The 15,260-nt window shown below is 46.7% G+C and overlaps 1 protein-coding gene across 2 annotated transcripts in view; it reads right to left on the bottom strand.

Moving 5' to 3' along the window:
- The window catches only part of Pi3K92E (phosphatidylinositol 3-kinase 92E), a 137,001-nt gene extending 122,163 nt beyond the window's left edge, over positions 1–14,838 (bottom strand). For both annotated transcript variants that reach the window (XM_065454689.2, XM_065454690.2), the window contains exon 1: positions 14,603–14,838. The gene's annotated coding sequence lies outside the window, so the exon portion shown is untranslated. The remainder of the gene's footprint in view (positions 1–14,602) is intronic.
- Positions 14,839–15,260: the final 422 nt, after the last annotated feature.

Here is a 15,260-nt window from a genome sequence, read left to right as displayed (position 1 = left end):
GAGTTTTTACCACCATATGGTCACGGCAGCGCACCTTGCTGAGCACGTCCACATCTTGTATGATGCCAAGGTTAGCGCAGAGTATAAAGTCTATTTCATTTCTAGTCTCGCCATTCGGATTCATCCACGTCCACTTTCGGCTATCCTACTTGCGCAAGAAAGTATTCATTATCCGCATATAATTCTGTCGAAGAGATACTTCGTTCCTGTTCCAAAGAACACAAGCTGGCAGCCGCATATCACCCACAAAGGAACGGACTGCTAGAAGGGTGAAGTCCCAACGGAATGTAAGCTGGCGAAAATCGTGCCGATTCTGAAGGCTTTTAGGCAGCCAGCAAGCTACGCGTCTTTCCAGCCCATCGCCCTACTGAGCTACGTTGGAAAGCTTAAAGGAGCGGATGATCGATAAGCGTATTACGCGGTCCCTTGAAAGCCACGATAAGTTTTCCAAAGAAATGAACGGCTTATGCCAAAGCAGGTGTGCTATCGACTATGTCATAACCCTACTCTCTTCCCTTGAAGAAGACATTCACGCTGGGCGTATCGCGACGGCCGTTTTCCTTAACATCCCGACAGCTGTTCACTCTGTTTTTCAGCACACGATTCTCGCAGCTTCGGCTAGCTTTGGCCTACGACGTTAGCTAGAAAAGTGGAGAGAAAACTTTCACTGAGCGGAAAATATTTGAGTACTCCGAACGAACCTACTGAGTCTTACGCAGTGGAGAATGGCTTACCCGAGGGTGCTGTGCTCAGCCCGCTTCTATTCAATCTCGCCCTGATACATATAACAAAAAACCTGCCCCGACTAGTACACATCACAATCTATGCCGATGATATCTGCATCTGGGGCGCATCAAGGTCGCGCTATTTCGCCCAACGCCGACTTCAAGAAGCATTACTGAAGCTCTCCTTGTATTTGACTCCCCGAGGTCTTCACCTCTTGCCAGAAAAATGCACAGCCATGGCTTTCCCAAGAACGACAATGACCAAATGTCAGCTCTTACTCGGTGGACGACCGCTGCCGTACGTACGGTCTCAGCGATTCCTTAAAATTGTGGTTGATAGAAATATCTCTTGGGCACCTCAGGGAACAACGCTACATGCCAGGATTGCTGCAGAATTGTAAGTTTTTAAATTCATGGTGGGAACGTGATGGAGCTGCAAATGCCACTCAATGGTGCTACTTGAAAAGGCCTATATTGAAGGTACATTGCGCTACTTGGCTATTGGTGCTTCATAGATTATCACCAGCAAACAAGAGGACTCTGGAAGCCGCGTGGGACTGCTGCCTGCGGATTTGCCTGGGCCTCCCGAAGGGGTCTTCAGGCTCGGGAATAGTGGCGAAAGCCGGATGTCTAACCCTAGATGTAATCGCTTCCCAAGAAACAATGAGTGCCCATCTTCGGCATGTGCTCCAAGGGAACAAGCACTTCAACTACCACGTCCGCGTAACCCACAACAAGTGTGGCTTTAGCCAAGTTGTGCAGATCTTGCACCTTCGTCCGACCATTCAGCAACAGAAATTACTGCCTGCGACTTTTCCTCCCTGGACATTTTCGCCTCTAGATATAATCCAGTTTGCACCCGGTGTAAATGGGGCAAAGAGTCACATGCCACAGACCGCGCCGCTGCAGACCACTCCCCTGTACTTAGCCGAGAAATATACTCAACACACCCACATCAGCACTGATGCCTCAACCACTCGGGAGATTTATTCCTGTGGTATTTACGTGCCCTCAACAAGACAAATGCTTTCTTATCGGTTGCAGCAGAGGACATCCTCACCGACAGCAAAGCTTAACGGTATCAAAGAAGCTATCCTCTATATACTGCGCCGAGCGGCTGATCAATGGGCGATTTTTGCTGACACTAAAGGAGCACTACAACCATTGTGCCAGTCTGTTAAGAACTATCATCAGCCTTTTTCTTTTGACATTGCGTACTTACTTAACTTGGCCATGGCCATTTCGGTTGATGCCTGCTCATTATGGTATTCTGGCCAACGAAAAAGCAGATGAAGAGGCACGCAAAGGTCTTCAACAGTAAAATATAAGCGGATTTATTTCGCTAGATCTGATTCTTCCTAACTAGCTAAAATATTTGCTTCTGAAGAAAAGGACAGGTTGTAGAGCCTGCCGATCCAACATTGCCCTTTCCTTTACTCAATCGACCCAAATCTCAGATCCAGACTCCCATCCAACAATGCTCGCCATTTAGAAACTTTCTAGGATCGCCTTTGCCTGAACACCGCCTATGGCAACGGTTTACGGTACCGCTTCGGTCAAGTGATAAGTCCACACTGCAACAACTTGCAACAACTGCAACAACTGTGCCCTTCGTGACATTTGCGTGCAATTTGTCACGTCATAATACCACGGGTTTCTCGCCTTTCTACATCCTGTTTGGTCGCCCTCCCATTCTGCCTTTTGACACCTTGCTACCTTCGATGTCGCGACATACTACTGAATACGGCCATGACGCCTTTGGTCGGGCTCATATGGCTCGCCGATTGCCTGTGATCGACGTACAGCGACTCAGGCGCCCGTTCAAAAGACTCGCTACGACAGTCGCCACCACAACCTTTAGTTCTCTCCCGGAAATCTCGTTCTCCTGTAGAGTCCAAGTCGCCATGTCGACCTGTCCGAAAAACTACTCTCACGCTATGCCGCGGCCTACCGGGTATTGTGACAATTAGGTCAATTAAATTACGAAATCGCCCTTGATAAAGACTCGCCATCCTCGTCCCAGTTATGAAATGACGTCGTCCACGTGTCCCGTTTAACACCGTGCTGTTCATCAAGTTAGCTATCATTCTAAGAAGCGCCTGGACGGCGCTCCAGCCACCGGGGGTTATGTTACGGTGCAGTTGGACAGGACCGTGCACGAAAGAAAAAGATGAAGAAGAAGTGGTAGACTCCTGGAACTGTGACCTTTGTACCGGCCTGCGCGATTACCACTAACGTTTGCCTATGTGAATAGTTGTAAATACACTTGTGCATCTGGCTTCCTCTTCGTAACAATATCATACAACTCTGTATCCGTCTCGTTAATTCCAGCATCACAAGAATTCATCATGTATGATCTCTGTTTGCACACCTGTGGCGAGAAAAAATGCTAATCGGATTACCGTCACCAATGATCCGAATGAGAAGAATTTGCGGCCAATTTCTCTCCATAATATTCCTTAAGCGCAGACATAACATTTTCCACTTTAAATTCTAAATATTTTTCTTAAATCATAATCCACTGTCCATGAACAAGACGTCATCTGCAAATTGCAGGTTCATGGGATCTTAATCGGTTATCTAATACTGGCTTGTCTACCACCTTCAATGCATCAGACCATGCCGGGTAATAGAAAGTAAAAAAGAAGAGGCGAGCGAGATGTACCGATAGTACATTGAAATGTCGCAACAGCTTCGAGGTTTGCGATTTCCACTGAAGATTTGAGTATTGCGGCAACACTGCGCAGATTGTTCACGCATTTCAACATGCACTAGCTGCCTTTGGTTGTAGCCTAATATTTGAAGATATTTTCCACATCGTCAACCACAAACATGTTTTCATCAAATGGTATTCCCAGCTTAGGACTTATACGTGCATTTACTACGAAGAAATTGCGAAAACTTGGCACAGCTTCGATGAGGCGGGCTGCTTCTCGTACGTCCGTTATCAAAACGATAATGCGGTTTCTCGGCTGCTACACATGCCTGTGCAGTACGCACAGATAATTCTCGCCGTCGATAAAAATAGTGCACGTTATAGAAAATGTAACGGTCCCTCAAATGTTTCATGCTGAAATTCCTTTTTTGCGAAATTATTCGACAATCTGAAAGCACCACGAAATAATGGTTTAATCATTCGTTTCTGTTCTTCCATTTCACATTGACTCACCACTTCAATTTAATATCCCGTCCACATTAAATACAACCAGAGCCTCAGAAACACTGATTTCCTGTCTGCGGGTCGGTACCGCGTGCAGAAAACACTTTCTACATAAAATTTCGAGAGCTGTATTACGGAATGCAGTTGTGGCCACGCTGATGAAGATGTACAGCATCTTCAGCTGGAATGTCCGCGCCACTACACACACAGAAAACGCTTAGCAGTTGATTTAGTGGCATTAGATCTCGCAGGCCCTTCAGCCTCGGGAAGTTCTTAGGTCTTGGCCAACACACTCCCTGCAAAGATGAGCGTTACTGGCCTTTCAAATATTTCTAGGAGCGAGCATTATTCTCGGAGAGTATTGAGTAGAGTGTTTAAGTGTGACAGCGCATTCTATGTTTTTCTTTTACCCGACTTTGGCCAATCAAATAACTGGTTTTTGTGCCTTCATAAGAAGTTAATCCGTGATTTCTGATGTGCCCTTATTTTAATCCAGCTAAGTGACCTGACTTTGTGTTTACCTTGGAGCACATATGTGACTGGATTTTGTGTATTTATGATTTCCAGTTGTCTGTCAGATATAGTGTGACATCAGTGTACTCATGTTACCGGAATTTTGTCGTTATGATTTCATTACTTTGCTATGATTTATTCTTTCGTTTGAAAAATCCCAATGTGAAAAAGAGTAGCCAGCGCCAATTAAAGGCGACATCACCTAAATACCATTTAATAAATAAAAAAGGTTGAAATGCAACATCTCTACGAAATTCGTGGACGTGAAAAAGCAGCGCCGATGTGACGAAAAAAGTGCTTATATGCTAGTTTAACCTTATTTGAAGAGCAAGCATATTACATAACTGCATGAATTTTTAACTTTGTCGCTACAAAAAAATTAAATTAAATTATGGGGTTTTACGTGCCAAAACCACTTTCTGATTATGAGGCACCTCGTAGGGGAGGACACCGGAAATTTCGACCACCTGGGGTTCTTTAACGTGCACCTAAATCTAAATACACTGGTGTTTTCGCATTTCGCCCCATCGAGATGCGGCTGCCGTGGCCGGGATTCGATCCTACGACCTTGTGCTCAGCAATTTTGTCGCTACAAGGTGACTGCAAATATAAGATGAATTCCCTGAACAGCACTTAGGTTTGAGAGGACCGCTTCTTCGTCGAGTTGGAATTGCATGCTGTGGCGGGGTGAGCTTTTAGGTCAGGGTCAGACTAAGGCACGCAGATAAACAAACAGGAGAGCGCTCCATTTTGTATGCCTGTTTGCTCTGTCCCTATCATAAGAAGCCGACAAGCACTAACGCCAAAGACAACATAGGGGAAATTGCTTGTGTTTAATAAAGGGACTAAAGAAACAATAAATTAATGGAAATTAAAGTGGATGAAAAAACAACTTGCTGCAGTTGGGAACGAACCCACAACCTTCGCATAGCTCAATTGTCGCTCAATTTCTAGCTCAATTAGCTTCATAGCTCAATTGGTAGAGCATCGCACGCGAAATCCTAAGGTTGTGGGATCGTTCCCCTCCTGCGGCAAGTTGCTTTTTTCATCCACTTTTATTTCCATTGATTTATCGTTTCTTTATTCCATTTATTAGGTAGAAGCAATTTCCCCTATGTTGTCATTGGTGTCAGTGTTTGTTGGCTTCTTATATGACTAATAAAAATCGGTCCCCTCGGCTAACGCCCTTTCTTCCCATTTATTACATAACGAGGGTCTGGAATCGGGCAACATTGATGCCTTGAGGTAGCATGTGTGGGCTTATTGACCGGTTCCCTTCACCCAAAAAAGATCACGTTCTCGTGACGCCTGCGGCAGAAAGGATGTTCCACATCCGCCGCCGAGATCTGTGAGTGCTGGCGCTGGCTACCACTTCCAGGATTCTACTAGAAAACAAATACCCGAGAAAGTGGACGGGGAAACGGCGCCGTGGTAGCTGAATTGGTAGAGCATCGAACGCGAAATGCGAAGGTTGTGGGATCGTTTCCCACCTGCGGCAAGTTGTTTTATCATCCCCTTTCATTTACATTAGTTTATCCTTTCTTCCATTTATTAAACACAAATAATTTCCCCTATGTTGTCCTTCGCGTCAATGTTTGTTGGCTACTTATGATATGACTAATAAAAATCGGGCCCCTCGGTTAACCCACTTTCTTGTTTACTCTGTCCCTTTCTGAAAAGCACACCTCGCCACAGTATACTTATTTTCAGCTTTATACTTTTCAGGTAAAGCTGCAGAAGTTACCCAAGTTGTGCGGTCCATACTAGTCTCATTCCGCGCGTTACGCAGTGCAGTTGAAACTTGCCAAGGTTGACGACTGGGCGTGTTGGTATAGCATATTGGAGGTTGGAATGCGCAACAGTTTCACGATACACACAGAGCTCTGTGGTGTGCTCTCTGTGGTGTGTGTCTCCTCTGTGTGTATCGTGAAACTGTTGCGCATTCCAACCTCCAATATGCAGTGCAGTTGTACTTTATTTTCGGCGCTTTCTGCTTAACAACTGCTACTCCATACGTCCCACCTACAAGTGAACGTAAGGCTTCGTAAAATCACGTACACGACGTGTCAGTCATGAGCCCAAGCAGCGTGCCATGCTTGCTAGTCGCAGACGTGCGTCACTCTACTTTATCGGTCGTAAATAGGCTCAGAACTTCGACGCCTTCAGTGCGATAAATATGTCAAATATTGACATAAAAGTGTGACATAATCTTGCACAACGTTGCAGACACGACGCCAACTGATGCATTTTATTCATGCGTAATGCTCTATTTCTTGGTCTCCAATGCTACCAGTCGATCATTAACTCTAGCTTCCTAACGTAGCTTGCTATGCATAAAACCGAGTATATCATAGGCCAATGTTGTTTGGCGCTTTACGCTCGCAAGGTATAACAAAGTCTGCTAGTTAACTTTTGATAAATCTCTACTGATTTCCACTAATTTCTACAGAAATCTGTGGTGTGGGGAGGAAAACAGGAGGGACATTTACAAGGCAAAACATTTATGAAGGGCAAAGGACATCTCGACGAATAGATTCAGTGGGAGGCCTCCTATGTCTCGATGCGCGCGTGCGGGAAATGACTGATCACGTGTTCATATCGAGTGGGTTAACAGGCCGCTATGCTTCCGAAAGAATTTCCTGTGCAGGCCCCTATGTTAACACTGCTTCGCTCACTATAACACCGAAACATAGCATTGCCGTCCAGGTTACAGTTGCATCTTCGTCACATTCACATGCTGCCAGATATGACAGTGGGGATACGTTCGCTGTCTCGGTGGTAGACGCGGGGGGCAACCTGGTCAATGCAGCCTCTGTTTATACTAAGTTTGCCCATGTGGCGGAGGAAGCGGCGATCGCTCTGGCTTTTCACAGCTCAAAAGTTCCTGCTATCGTCTTTTCCAACTCGCGCACAGCGGCTAGATCCTTCTCGTCCGCCCTCATATCTCAACAGGCTTACAGTATTGTGATCAAATCATATCAAAGGACTAGGGAGAGTACCGAAGGAGGATACCAAATCTCGTGGTTCCCAGCCCATCTAGATAGCTCAATTAACCCGCTTGGATGCAATCCTAACGAGCAGGCCCACCGGTGAGCGCGCGATTTCACGCACCGCGCTGTCGCGGGTAGCCAGGCTTGGAACGAAGTCAACATCCACAAAGATCCATTAAGTACATTGCACGAAATTGTTTCCCATTATCGACTAGGCAGGAGGACATTTCCACTCCCTCACCCCAAATTGAACAAACCTCAGGCTACCACACTAAGACTCCTGCAAACCCGTACATATCCCACTCCTTGGTCTCTTGACAGGATAGATCCTGAATACTCACAGTCGTGCCCCAAATGTGGTCATCACTCATGCTCCTTTGACCACATGCTCTGGCTGTGCCCAGCCCTTAACGCCTCTCCACCCATCACGAAAGAACAATGGCAGGACTCTCTAAAGAGCAGCAATCTCAACATTCAACTCCAGGCTGTCCAGAGGGCCCACGACATTGCCGCGGGACTTGATCTCCCGGTTCCATCGTGGGCGGAGCCACCGACTTGATCTTCGGGAGCCTCCGGTTTGCCTCCCCAGGTCTCAGTCCCTTAGGACTCAAATAAAGTTCTTGTCATGTCATGTCATGACTGGTGACCACTTACGTCAAGAATAACGCTCATTGTTTCCCAGGAAAAACTGTCAACTCGTCGGTAGCATTCACATCATCGTCTTGCCGACACGCGTAGTTAAGGCCACTGGCAGGTTTATTGACTGATCGATCGACTGAGTGATCGAATTGTTGTATTTGGAACACTGCCTGTGCAGCCAGATAAGGGATTAGAGAGTGGCGAAGGCACGGAATGAGCTACGCCTCGCGGTGAACGCGTGCTTCAAGGTCCAACTACCACAATGACCTTGGCGGGGCGCGCCCTGTCGCAGCGGTCGGCGGGATCCATTGTCTGGGGGATCGTGCATTTCCTGCATTGCGCTGGTGTGCGTCTCGTGGCCAGGTACACGTCCAGAGCAATGTCGAAGGTTGAGCGCAATTTCTGCCTTGCACACATGGAGCCTCACCTCTCAACTGCCACTTCGTAAGGGTCTTTTTCTAGCATGGCGACTGTTGGTTTCTAGCATGGCGACTGTTCGCTCAGGAACCAGACTCCAAATCCAGGATGCGTTAAAAATCATAAACGGACCTTCCGGGTCGGGGCGCAACAAAGCGGTACACAAAACACCGTCTGGTGCACGTGCGTACGAGCGTCTCTGAGCTTAAATGACAAGTTCACCATCACCCGACGATGGTGCCAGTAGTAAGTCCAATGAAAGGAAGATGTGCTGAAATAGGTGCACTCGTCATTGGGACGCAGACTTTTATTTGTGATTCAGTCCGATATTGGTCAAGGGCTACAGTACGGAAGTTACGCCCTTTTCCAGAAGAAACACTATGTGCCCAATCCAAGAAGGTGTTTTCTTTTATGCATTGCATATTGCAATCACTCAGTTCAGCCCTTGGGCGCGGCCGGGCAGCCACCATTGAGGGTATGAGCTATTGTTCATTGCTGCGCGTCTCATAAGTGGGTCTATTCTCTTTTAAGTTCGCTATGTTTGTTATTAAGTTGCTTCTATTTTTATGCGTTCCATATTGCAATCACTCAGTTCAGCCCATGGGCGCGGCCGGGCAGCCCTCATTAACCTTTAGCGCAACCACGTGACGTGACGTCACGACAGCCAGAGGAAAAGCTGGGCCCCAACTCGCGCAATATGCAACGCATTCTTGCCTTAACCAAGCTAAGCCTGGCCATTTTTTTATTTGACGATTAACAGAGTGCCATCTACCGAGCATTCTTTTAATTGCCTTGACAGTACAGTCTTATGTTTTACTACGGCAACTTGGGCCGAAAGTGCTCTAAAACGTTCTATGTATGTCGTTATATAGTTTTGAAAGAAGTACATCATTCGCTGAGTTTATATTCAGAGAAAATGGGGGGCACGTTAGTGGTGATGTTAGTGGTGATGGGTGGGTTAATAGGCAGTAAATGAAAATAGCTCAAAGCGAGTTTCCTGCCAATTGAGAGGAGGTAAATGAAGTGTTTTCAAAGCTTTCGCATTGCCTAGCTAATACCAAAAAGGGCAGAATTTTTCTATTTCAATGTAAGGGGTTGATGTTATGGGTCACGGGGTGAAGTGTACCAAATTGTTTCAATCTGGAGGTTAATTATCCACTCTCGAAAGTATTACTGAATGCTCGTTTTCTCCCATGTTTAAGGCATCATACAATCCGCCTAGTTGGTTTTGCACATCTTCTACAGGTATACTTAAGAGCGCACGTTTTGTATAATATATTTCATTAAATTAGAAAGTATATTATGAGGAATGTAAGAGACGCGTTTAAACAATGCTGGTAAATCACAGCCTTTGTGGAAGATCTCTTGTACAAGCGCTCCAGAGCTTATATTATGAACCGCGCAAGGGGATTTCCCAATGCTCGGCAAGAACTAACCATTCCACGAAGTTCACATTTTAAGCGATCTGGTGGGTTGCGTCGTTGGCAATGTTTCAAGAGTGCGCAATAAACAAGGGCTTTCAAAAAAATTATTTGGTCTTGCAATATGTTCTAATGCGTTTTGCGGTGCTATCGCTATATTTGCGAGTCTTTCTAGGGAATCCTAGCTCATACTGAGAGTAATGTTTTCGTCCTCGTTTCTTGTTCTTGCTTCTCCGTTCTTTGCTCGAACATTAAATCTCTCGTGTGATGATCGGCTGCGATGATCAAACGCAGACAGGAAGCGTGGCAAACCATACGGACACGGAGATCTTAACAGGTAGACGTTTCCATGCCGATCTGTGGCAGACAAAGCACATGAATTACAACTTGAACGATTGAGCAAGCAGTGTCTCACGCTTCAACTGTCTCAACCAGTCTTGGAGCGCAAAATACTGTACGATGCCTCATTGGTCTATCAGCAAATCTAATTAGAGCCCAGACTCCCTTTAACGTGCATTACGAGGAGCTTCGCCAATCTATCCGCTATCCTGATTTCAGCCCAGACTCCGGGAGAGGATATCGTTTGGTTTACTATAGTTGAAACAGACAAAGAAAAAGGGTGGTAGAGCCGTTGACCCATCCCACAGGTGAAATTGCCAGTGAATGTTAAACGTTTGGTAAACCACCACCCAAAGGGACGGGCTTACTCTTAAAAGTAAATGTATTTGGAAACAAAACTGTTTTCTTTCTTTCTACAACTACGTTTCCGTTTCCAATTTCGACGTAATAAGTGCCGCTATCAGCGAAAAGTGCTAGGAAACATTTTATTGTCGGGCAACCCCATACTTCACCGGCGTCTATAGCCAGTAACCGGTGCCATAACACCGGGTGCCGCAGTCCGACTCAAGGTGTGTCTGCGCGGAAAAATAATTACCGCCGGCGGCATCGTGTTTACAAGACGGCGGCCCCCAAACGCATTCCTCGCATGCGTACCGCGCTTCTACGGCGCGCACTGCGTGTCGTCGCTCGACACCACGCGGGCTTTGATCCGCGCTAAAAACCGAAAACAAAAACCAGGCGTTTCCGGCCCGGGCGCGTTTGGGTGTGGAACCCTCCCTGCGCAGATAACACGCGGGGAACTCCCGACCCTGCGAAAGTATACGAAACAGTCCTTTCATTGAGTCTTCATTTGGTGAAAACAAAGGTGTAATTGCTGGCTAAAATTTGATGCTTCTTGCTTAAACACACGCTTTGCAAATATTTTCTCAACTCTCCGTTTCTTTATATTCTCTATTACAGTGATGTAGACAGCAAGGTGGTGTGTGCAGTTAATAAATTTGAAGGCATAAGATGAGGTCACCTGGCACAAGAGAGGGGTAATGGGTGATCGCTCGAAGAGGCCTTGGCCCGGCTGTCTCAATAAATAGGCTGGCGCTGAATTTGGCCCTACTGAAGTGCTAGAAAGCGTTACGTGATGACAAGGTTTATGTGTGCCGTTTAATTACGGGCAAATGAAATGCGTAATGCAACTGCTGGCTTAGCTGGAAACTGGGCTGCGATTCCGCTAAAGCGTGCAAGTCCACTGGCTTTGTTATTAAATTCTATTGCCGTTTGCAGATGCGTAACTAGGAATGATCAGGACTTACTCGTCCCACATTTCCTCCCGACCGACGACCAATCTAAAACAGTCATTCATGCTCCCCACCAATCAGCACACTCGACGTAGGCACACAAAAAAAGAAAATTGTTGTCTCCTGCCCGAGACAAAATGAAATATTCCATTTAACACGGCGAAGTGCTGCATTCTCAAGACTGCTCGACGCACGCATGAAACGTGGGCGATGGATGAGCGCAGTGTGCGTATGCTTGGCAGTTAATATAGCTGTAAAGGGACCTCACCTCCCACTAAAGCGGTATCATGGCTGTTTTAAGGTGGTAATGGTTCTTGCAACGTATTTACGCAGACGTACGCAATTTCAGAATCACAAGTACTGCCTCACTCTAGGTGTTCGATACTGACATCAACCATATTGCCATGTAAGCAGGCCGTCAAAAGTGATCACTGATCGCGCGGCCTAGGTATGACGAAAGGAAGAGGTGAAAAACTATGAGGATGAAAAGTAAATTATTGGTAAGGTTGTAAGAGAACAAGGTGTTGTTCAAGTAACACTTGTAAGATGTTACATGACAGAATATCATAAGCCTAACTCAAATGTTGCTCTTGGCATAGAGGCCAACAAAAGTAAAGTGGGTTTACGAAAACTAGGAAAGGAGAATGCTGAATCGGAAACATATTTTCACAGAAACATTATCTCAACTTAGGGCAGAAAAAACATGAAATGTTACAGTTTCTTTCTCGTGCCCAAATGTTGCATTGGTGTCTGTCCGGTTTGCTCTGACAGAATAAGATCAAACAGATTCAAAGCAGGATAAAGTTATTAAATGTGTGACAGATGTTTTTTTTTTCTTACTATACCTATCTTTTGTAGTTTAAGTGTAATCTCCCATGCCGGATCATGCGCCCAGTGTCGCGCGCTGAATGCTGGGGCGCTGGGCAGGCGCGGCGTACTGGAAGGCGCTGGGTACTAGTAAGAAAATGAGCTGTAGCGCTAAGTAAAGGTTTATTCTCTCCCTCCCTCTCTCTCTCTCTATCTCTCTCGCACAGACATGGTAGATGCGCTATCGCCCGGCAACTACAACTTCCGACTTTAAAAGAAAGAAGAAGTTGTTGTCTGTTTTTAGAAGTGTGCTTGGAAGTGACAGAACACCAATTTTCGTTTGCGATTCTTAGTTCAACAATCCGTTTCAATCGACATGTCTGTTTAGTCCCATATCTTCGCCAAAGGAGCGCAGGCTAGCGCAGGCTAGCCTGCTAGCGACGCACTGACGCACTGTGACGCACTATAACCTACGATTATAGTGCGTCACATCGGCGTACATCGCTTCTTGTTCTGACACTGTAGACACGAAAAAATGGTTTATTTAGGAACACCGATGCGAAAGCTGAAATATAAAGTAATTTATCCTTGTTAGACTGTTGATTCGTGAGCTCAGTTGAGTCGACAGCGTGTAGACGGATTCGGCAGACACGCTGGGCGTAAGCTTCGGTGGTAGGTCTCGGCGCGGCTACTTGGCGAATGCTAAAATGTGTATATTTGAGCCTCAGAACCGTTTATCTATTATTTTTTAGTACGCTAGGGAAAGTGGCAGGGCACGAAACGCCTCGGCTTTGTTATCGGTGTGTTAATATCGATCAGTGGTAGGGTTCGAACTAGGGGTTAGTTCGGAACGCATCTGAACGACTTCTGTTTTTCGTGTCCACTCCACAACACTGCGACAACGGCGACACTTGTAGTCCTCGGTTACGTAAAAACTACTACGAAATGAGGCGTCCTATGCGTTTGCTTAGTTTCGTTCAAGAATATAGCTATCTGCTCAGTCAAAAGGCAAAATACAAAAAAAACCAAAGCGATCTTCAGTGTCAAATATGCAGGGCAGCTGACGTACGCTTATTCCAAGCTTCGACACGAAATATAGTTTTTATTCATGACCCCAACATATAGCGTTATTGAGGAGAAGAAACTAGTACCTAGCGATGAAATTATATAAAACTTTCAATATTCAGCAGCACCTGCACTCATTGCGAACTGGAACTGCACCGCACAGACCCAACCAGCGCAGTTTCTAGTGCGAGCAAGCGAACTGCAGCGAGAACGAGCGCGTTATGGCTTTACTGCCACAACGCCCCAGCGTTATGACAGTAAAGCCAGCGTTTTGTCCAATGTGACCCTGCTCTTATCCAGCGTTCTTACTTGTGTCCTGATGACACCTAGAGAGTGCCAGCGCGCCCAGTGCGATACAGTGTCAAAAAAGGCGATGGTTTCACGCTGGAAGGCACTGGAAGACGCTGGTTTTCGCAATAGGGATGAAACCACACAGAAGGCAAACAGTAACCGGAAAATCTTCATAGAATTGAAAGCAAAGCGCAACATTTTGGCAGTCTTGGATACTGGTTTAACATGAAAATGTCATCAACACGACATAAAAATATTCCATTACGCTTGCAACCCATGTTATACCACATGTGTCCTGACGACACGCATGACTTGCGGAGCAGAGAAAACTACTCCGCCAACGGAAGCCGACTTGCACTGCAGAATCTTGCATATTTGCGCAAGCGAAAATTTGCGCCATTCCTGGAATCATTTTGAGGTAGGGAGCAGGATGTAGCTTCAACTTATGCAGCTACGTTATTTGACCGGAGCGCACTATGCCCGATACAAACAATTTTTCAGAGCCTAGAGAGCGCTCATAAAGGTTGCGAAAGCTTAGTCACCAGCAAACGGTCCTCTCGCAATCCTGCGTTTGTTTAATTACGTGGGCCTTGGATTTCCTGGAGAAACCCGTTCCAAAGCAATCATCGACAAAAAATTGTACTTGCTGTTGGTTACAAGGCTAGGCAGAGCATTTCTACATTTTAATCAAGGCGATCCAGAAATGGTGAGAGACAACGAAACGCAAGTTCCTATTTACTAAAACAAGGTGTTCATTGGCGCAGAAGTGCGGCATTCAAGACTCAAGAGACATTATCGGGTCGTCTTTTCGCAAACAATAGAGGCTAAGCGCGCCAAAAACAAAACAAAACAGAAAGATAGAGGGCATGTTGCTTAGGCGAGAGGCAAACACATTCAACCACCACCCTTTCGAACGTTCTCTTCCCCTCAAGATGTCACTCACCTGATGTCAGTGATCTCATTCGGCAAGGATTACCACAGGCGGTAACAACGGCGACGAGGATTGCAGGAGGCAGCAGCCTCCGGCGAAAAGGCGAAGCAGCGCTCCACAAACGCGCGCGCTCGCGCCGCACAACCACGAACAAATCAAAGTGCGGCACCTCGTGCCAGCGACAGAGACGCGGCGGCCGCAGCGATTCGCAGCGCGCGGTTTCCGCCGCCTTCTATCGGAAAGGAAGCGTTTTGAAAGCACGGGCATGTTGCCGCTTTGGAGCGAGGGCTGAGGGAGGGGATATCCTGTTTCCCTTTGGAAGCCGCGCACCCGCAAACGGAAGGTTACGAGAGACACGTGCGGAGCCGCTAGACGACGCTTCGCAGCCCGCACGCTAACGCACCGCTGCTGCGGTTACTGCTGCTACTACTAGCTCTAAAAGGCCGTCACTGCACCGCGTAACCTTGCCGACAAACGTCACCTCACGCCGGCATTGTGTCGCTCTCTCGCGCAATGTTCAGCGTAGTGAGGCAGAGAGAGAGTGCGAGAGTGCGCGCAGTTCACCACGTAAGCACAAGCAGCAAAGTTGGGCCTGCCTCGGCGTTGAGTGACGAGAGGGAAATCTGACACCCGCCCTGCGACATACAGCGCCGAACGGCCCATGACGCGT

This window comes from Dermacentor albipictus, chromosome 2, assembly GCF_038994185.2.
Source record: "Dermacentor albipictus isolate Rhodes 1998 colony chromosome 2, USDA_Dalb.pri_finalv2, whole genome shotgun sequence".
NCBI classification, from domain to species: domain Eukaryota; kingdom Metazoa; phylum Arthropoda; class Arachnida; order Ixodida; family Ixodidae; genus Dermacentor; species Dermacentor albipictus.
This window is presented reverse-complemented; position numbering and strand designations above follow the sequence as displayed.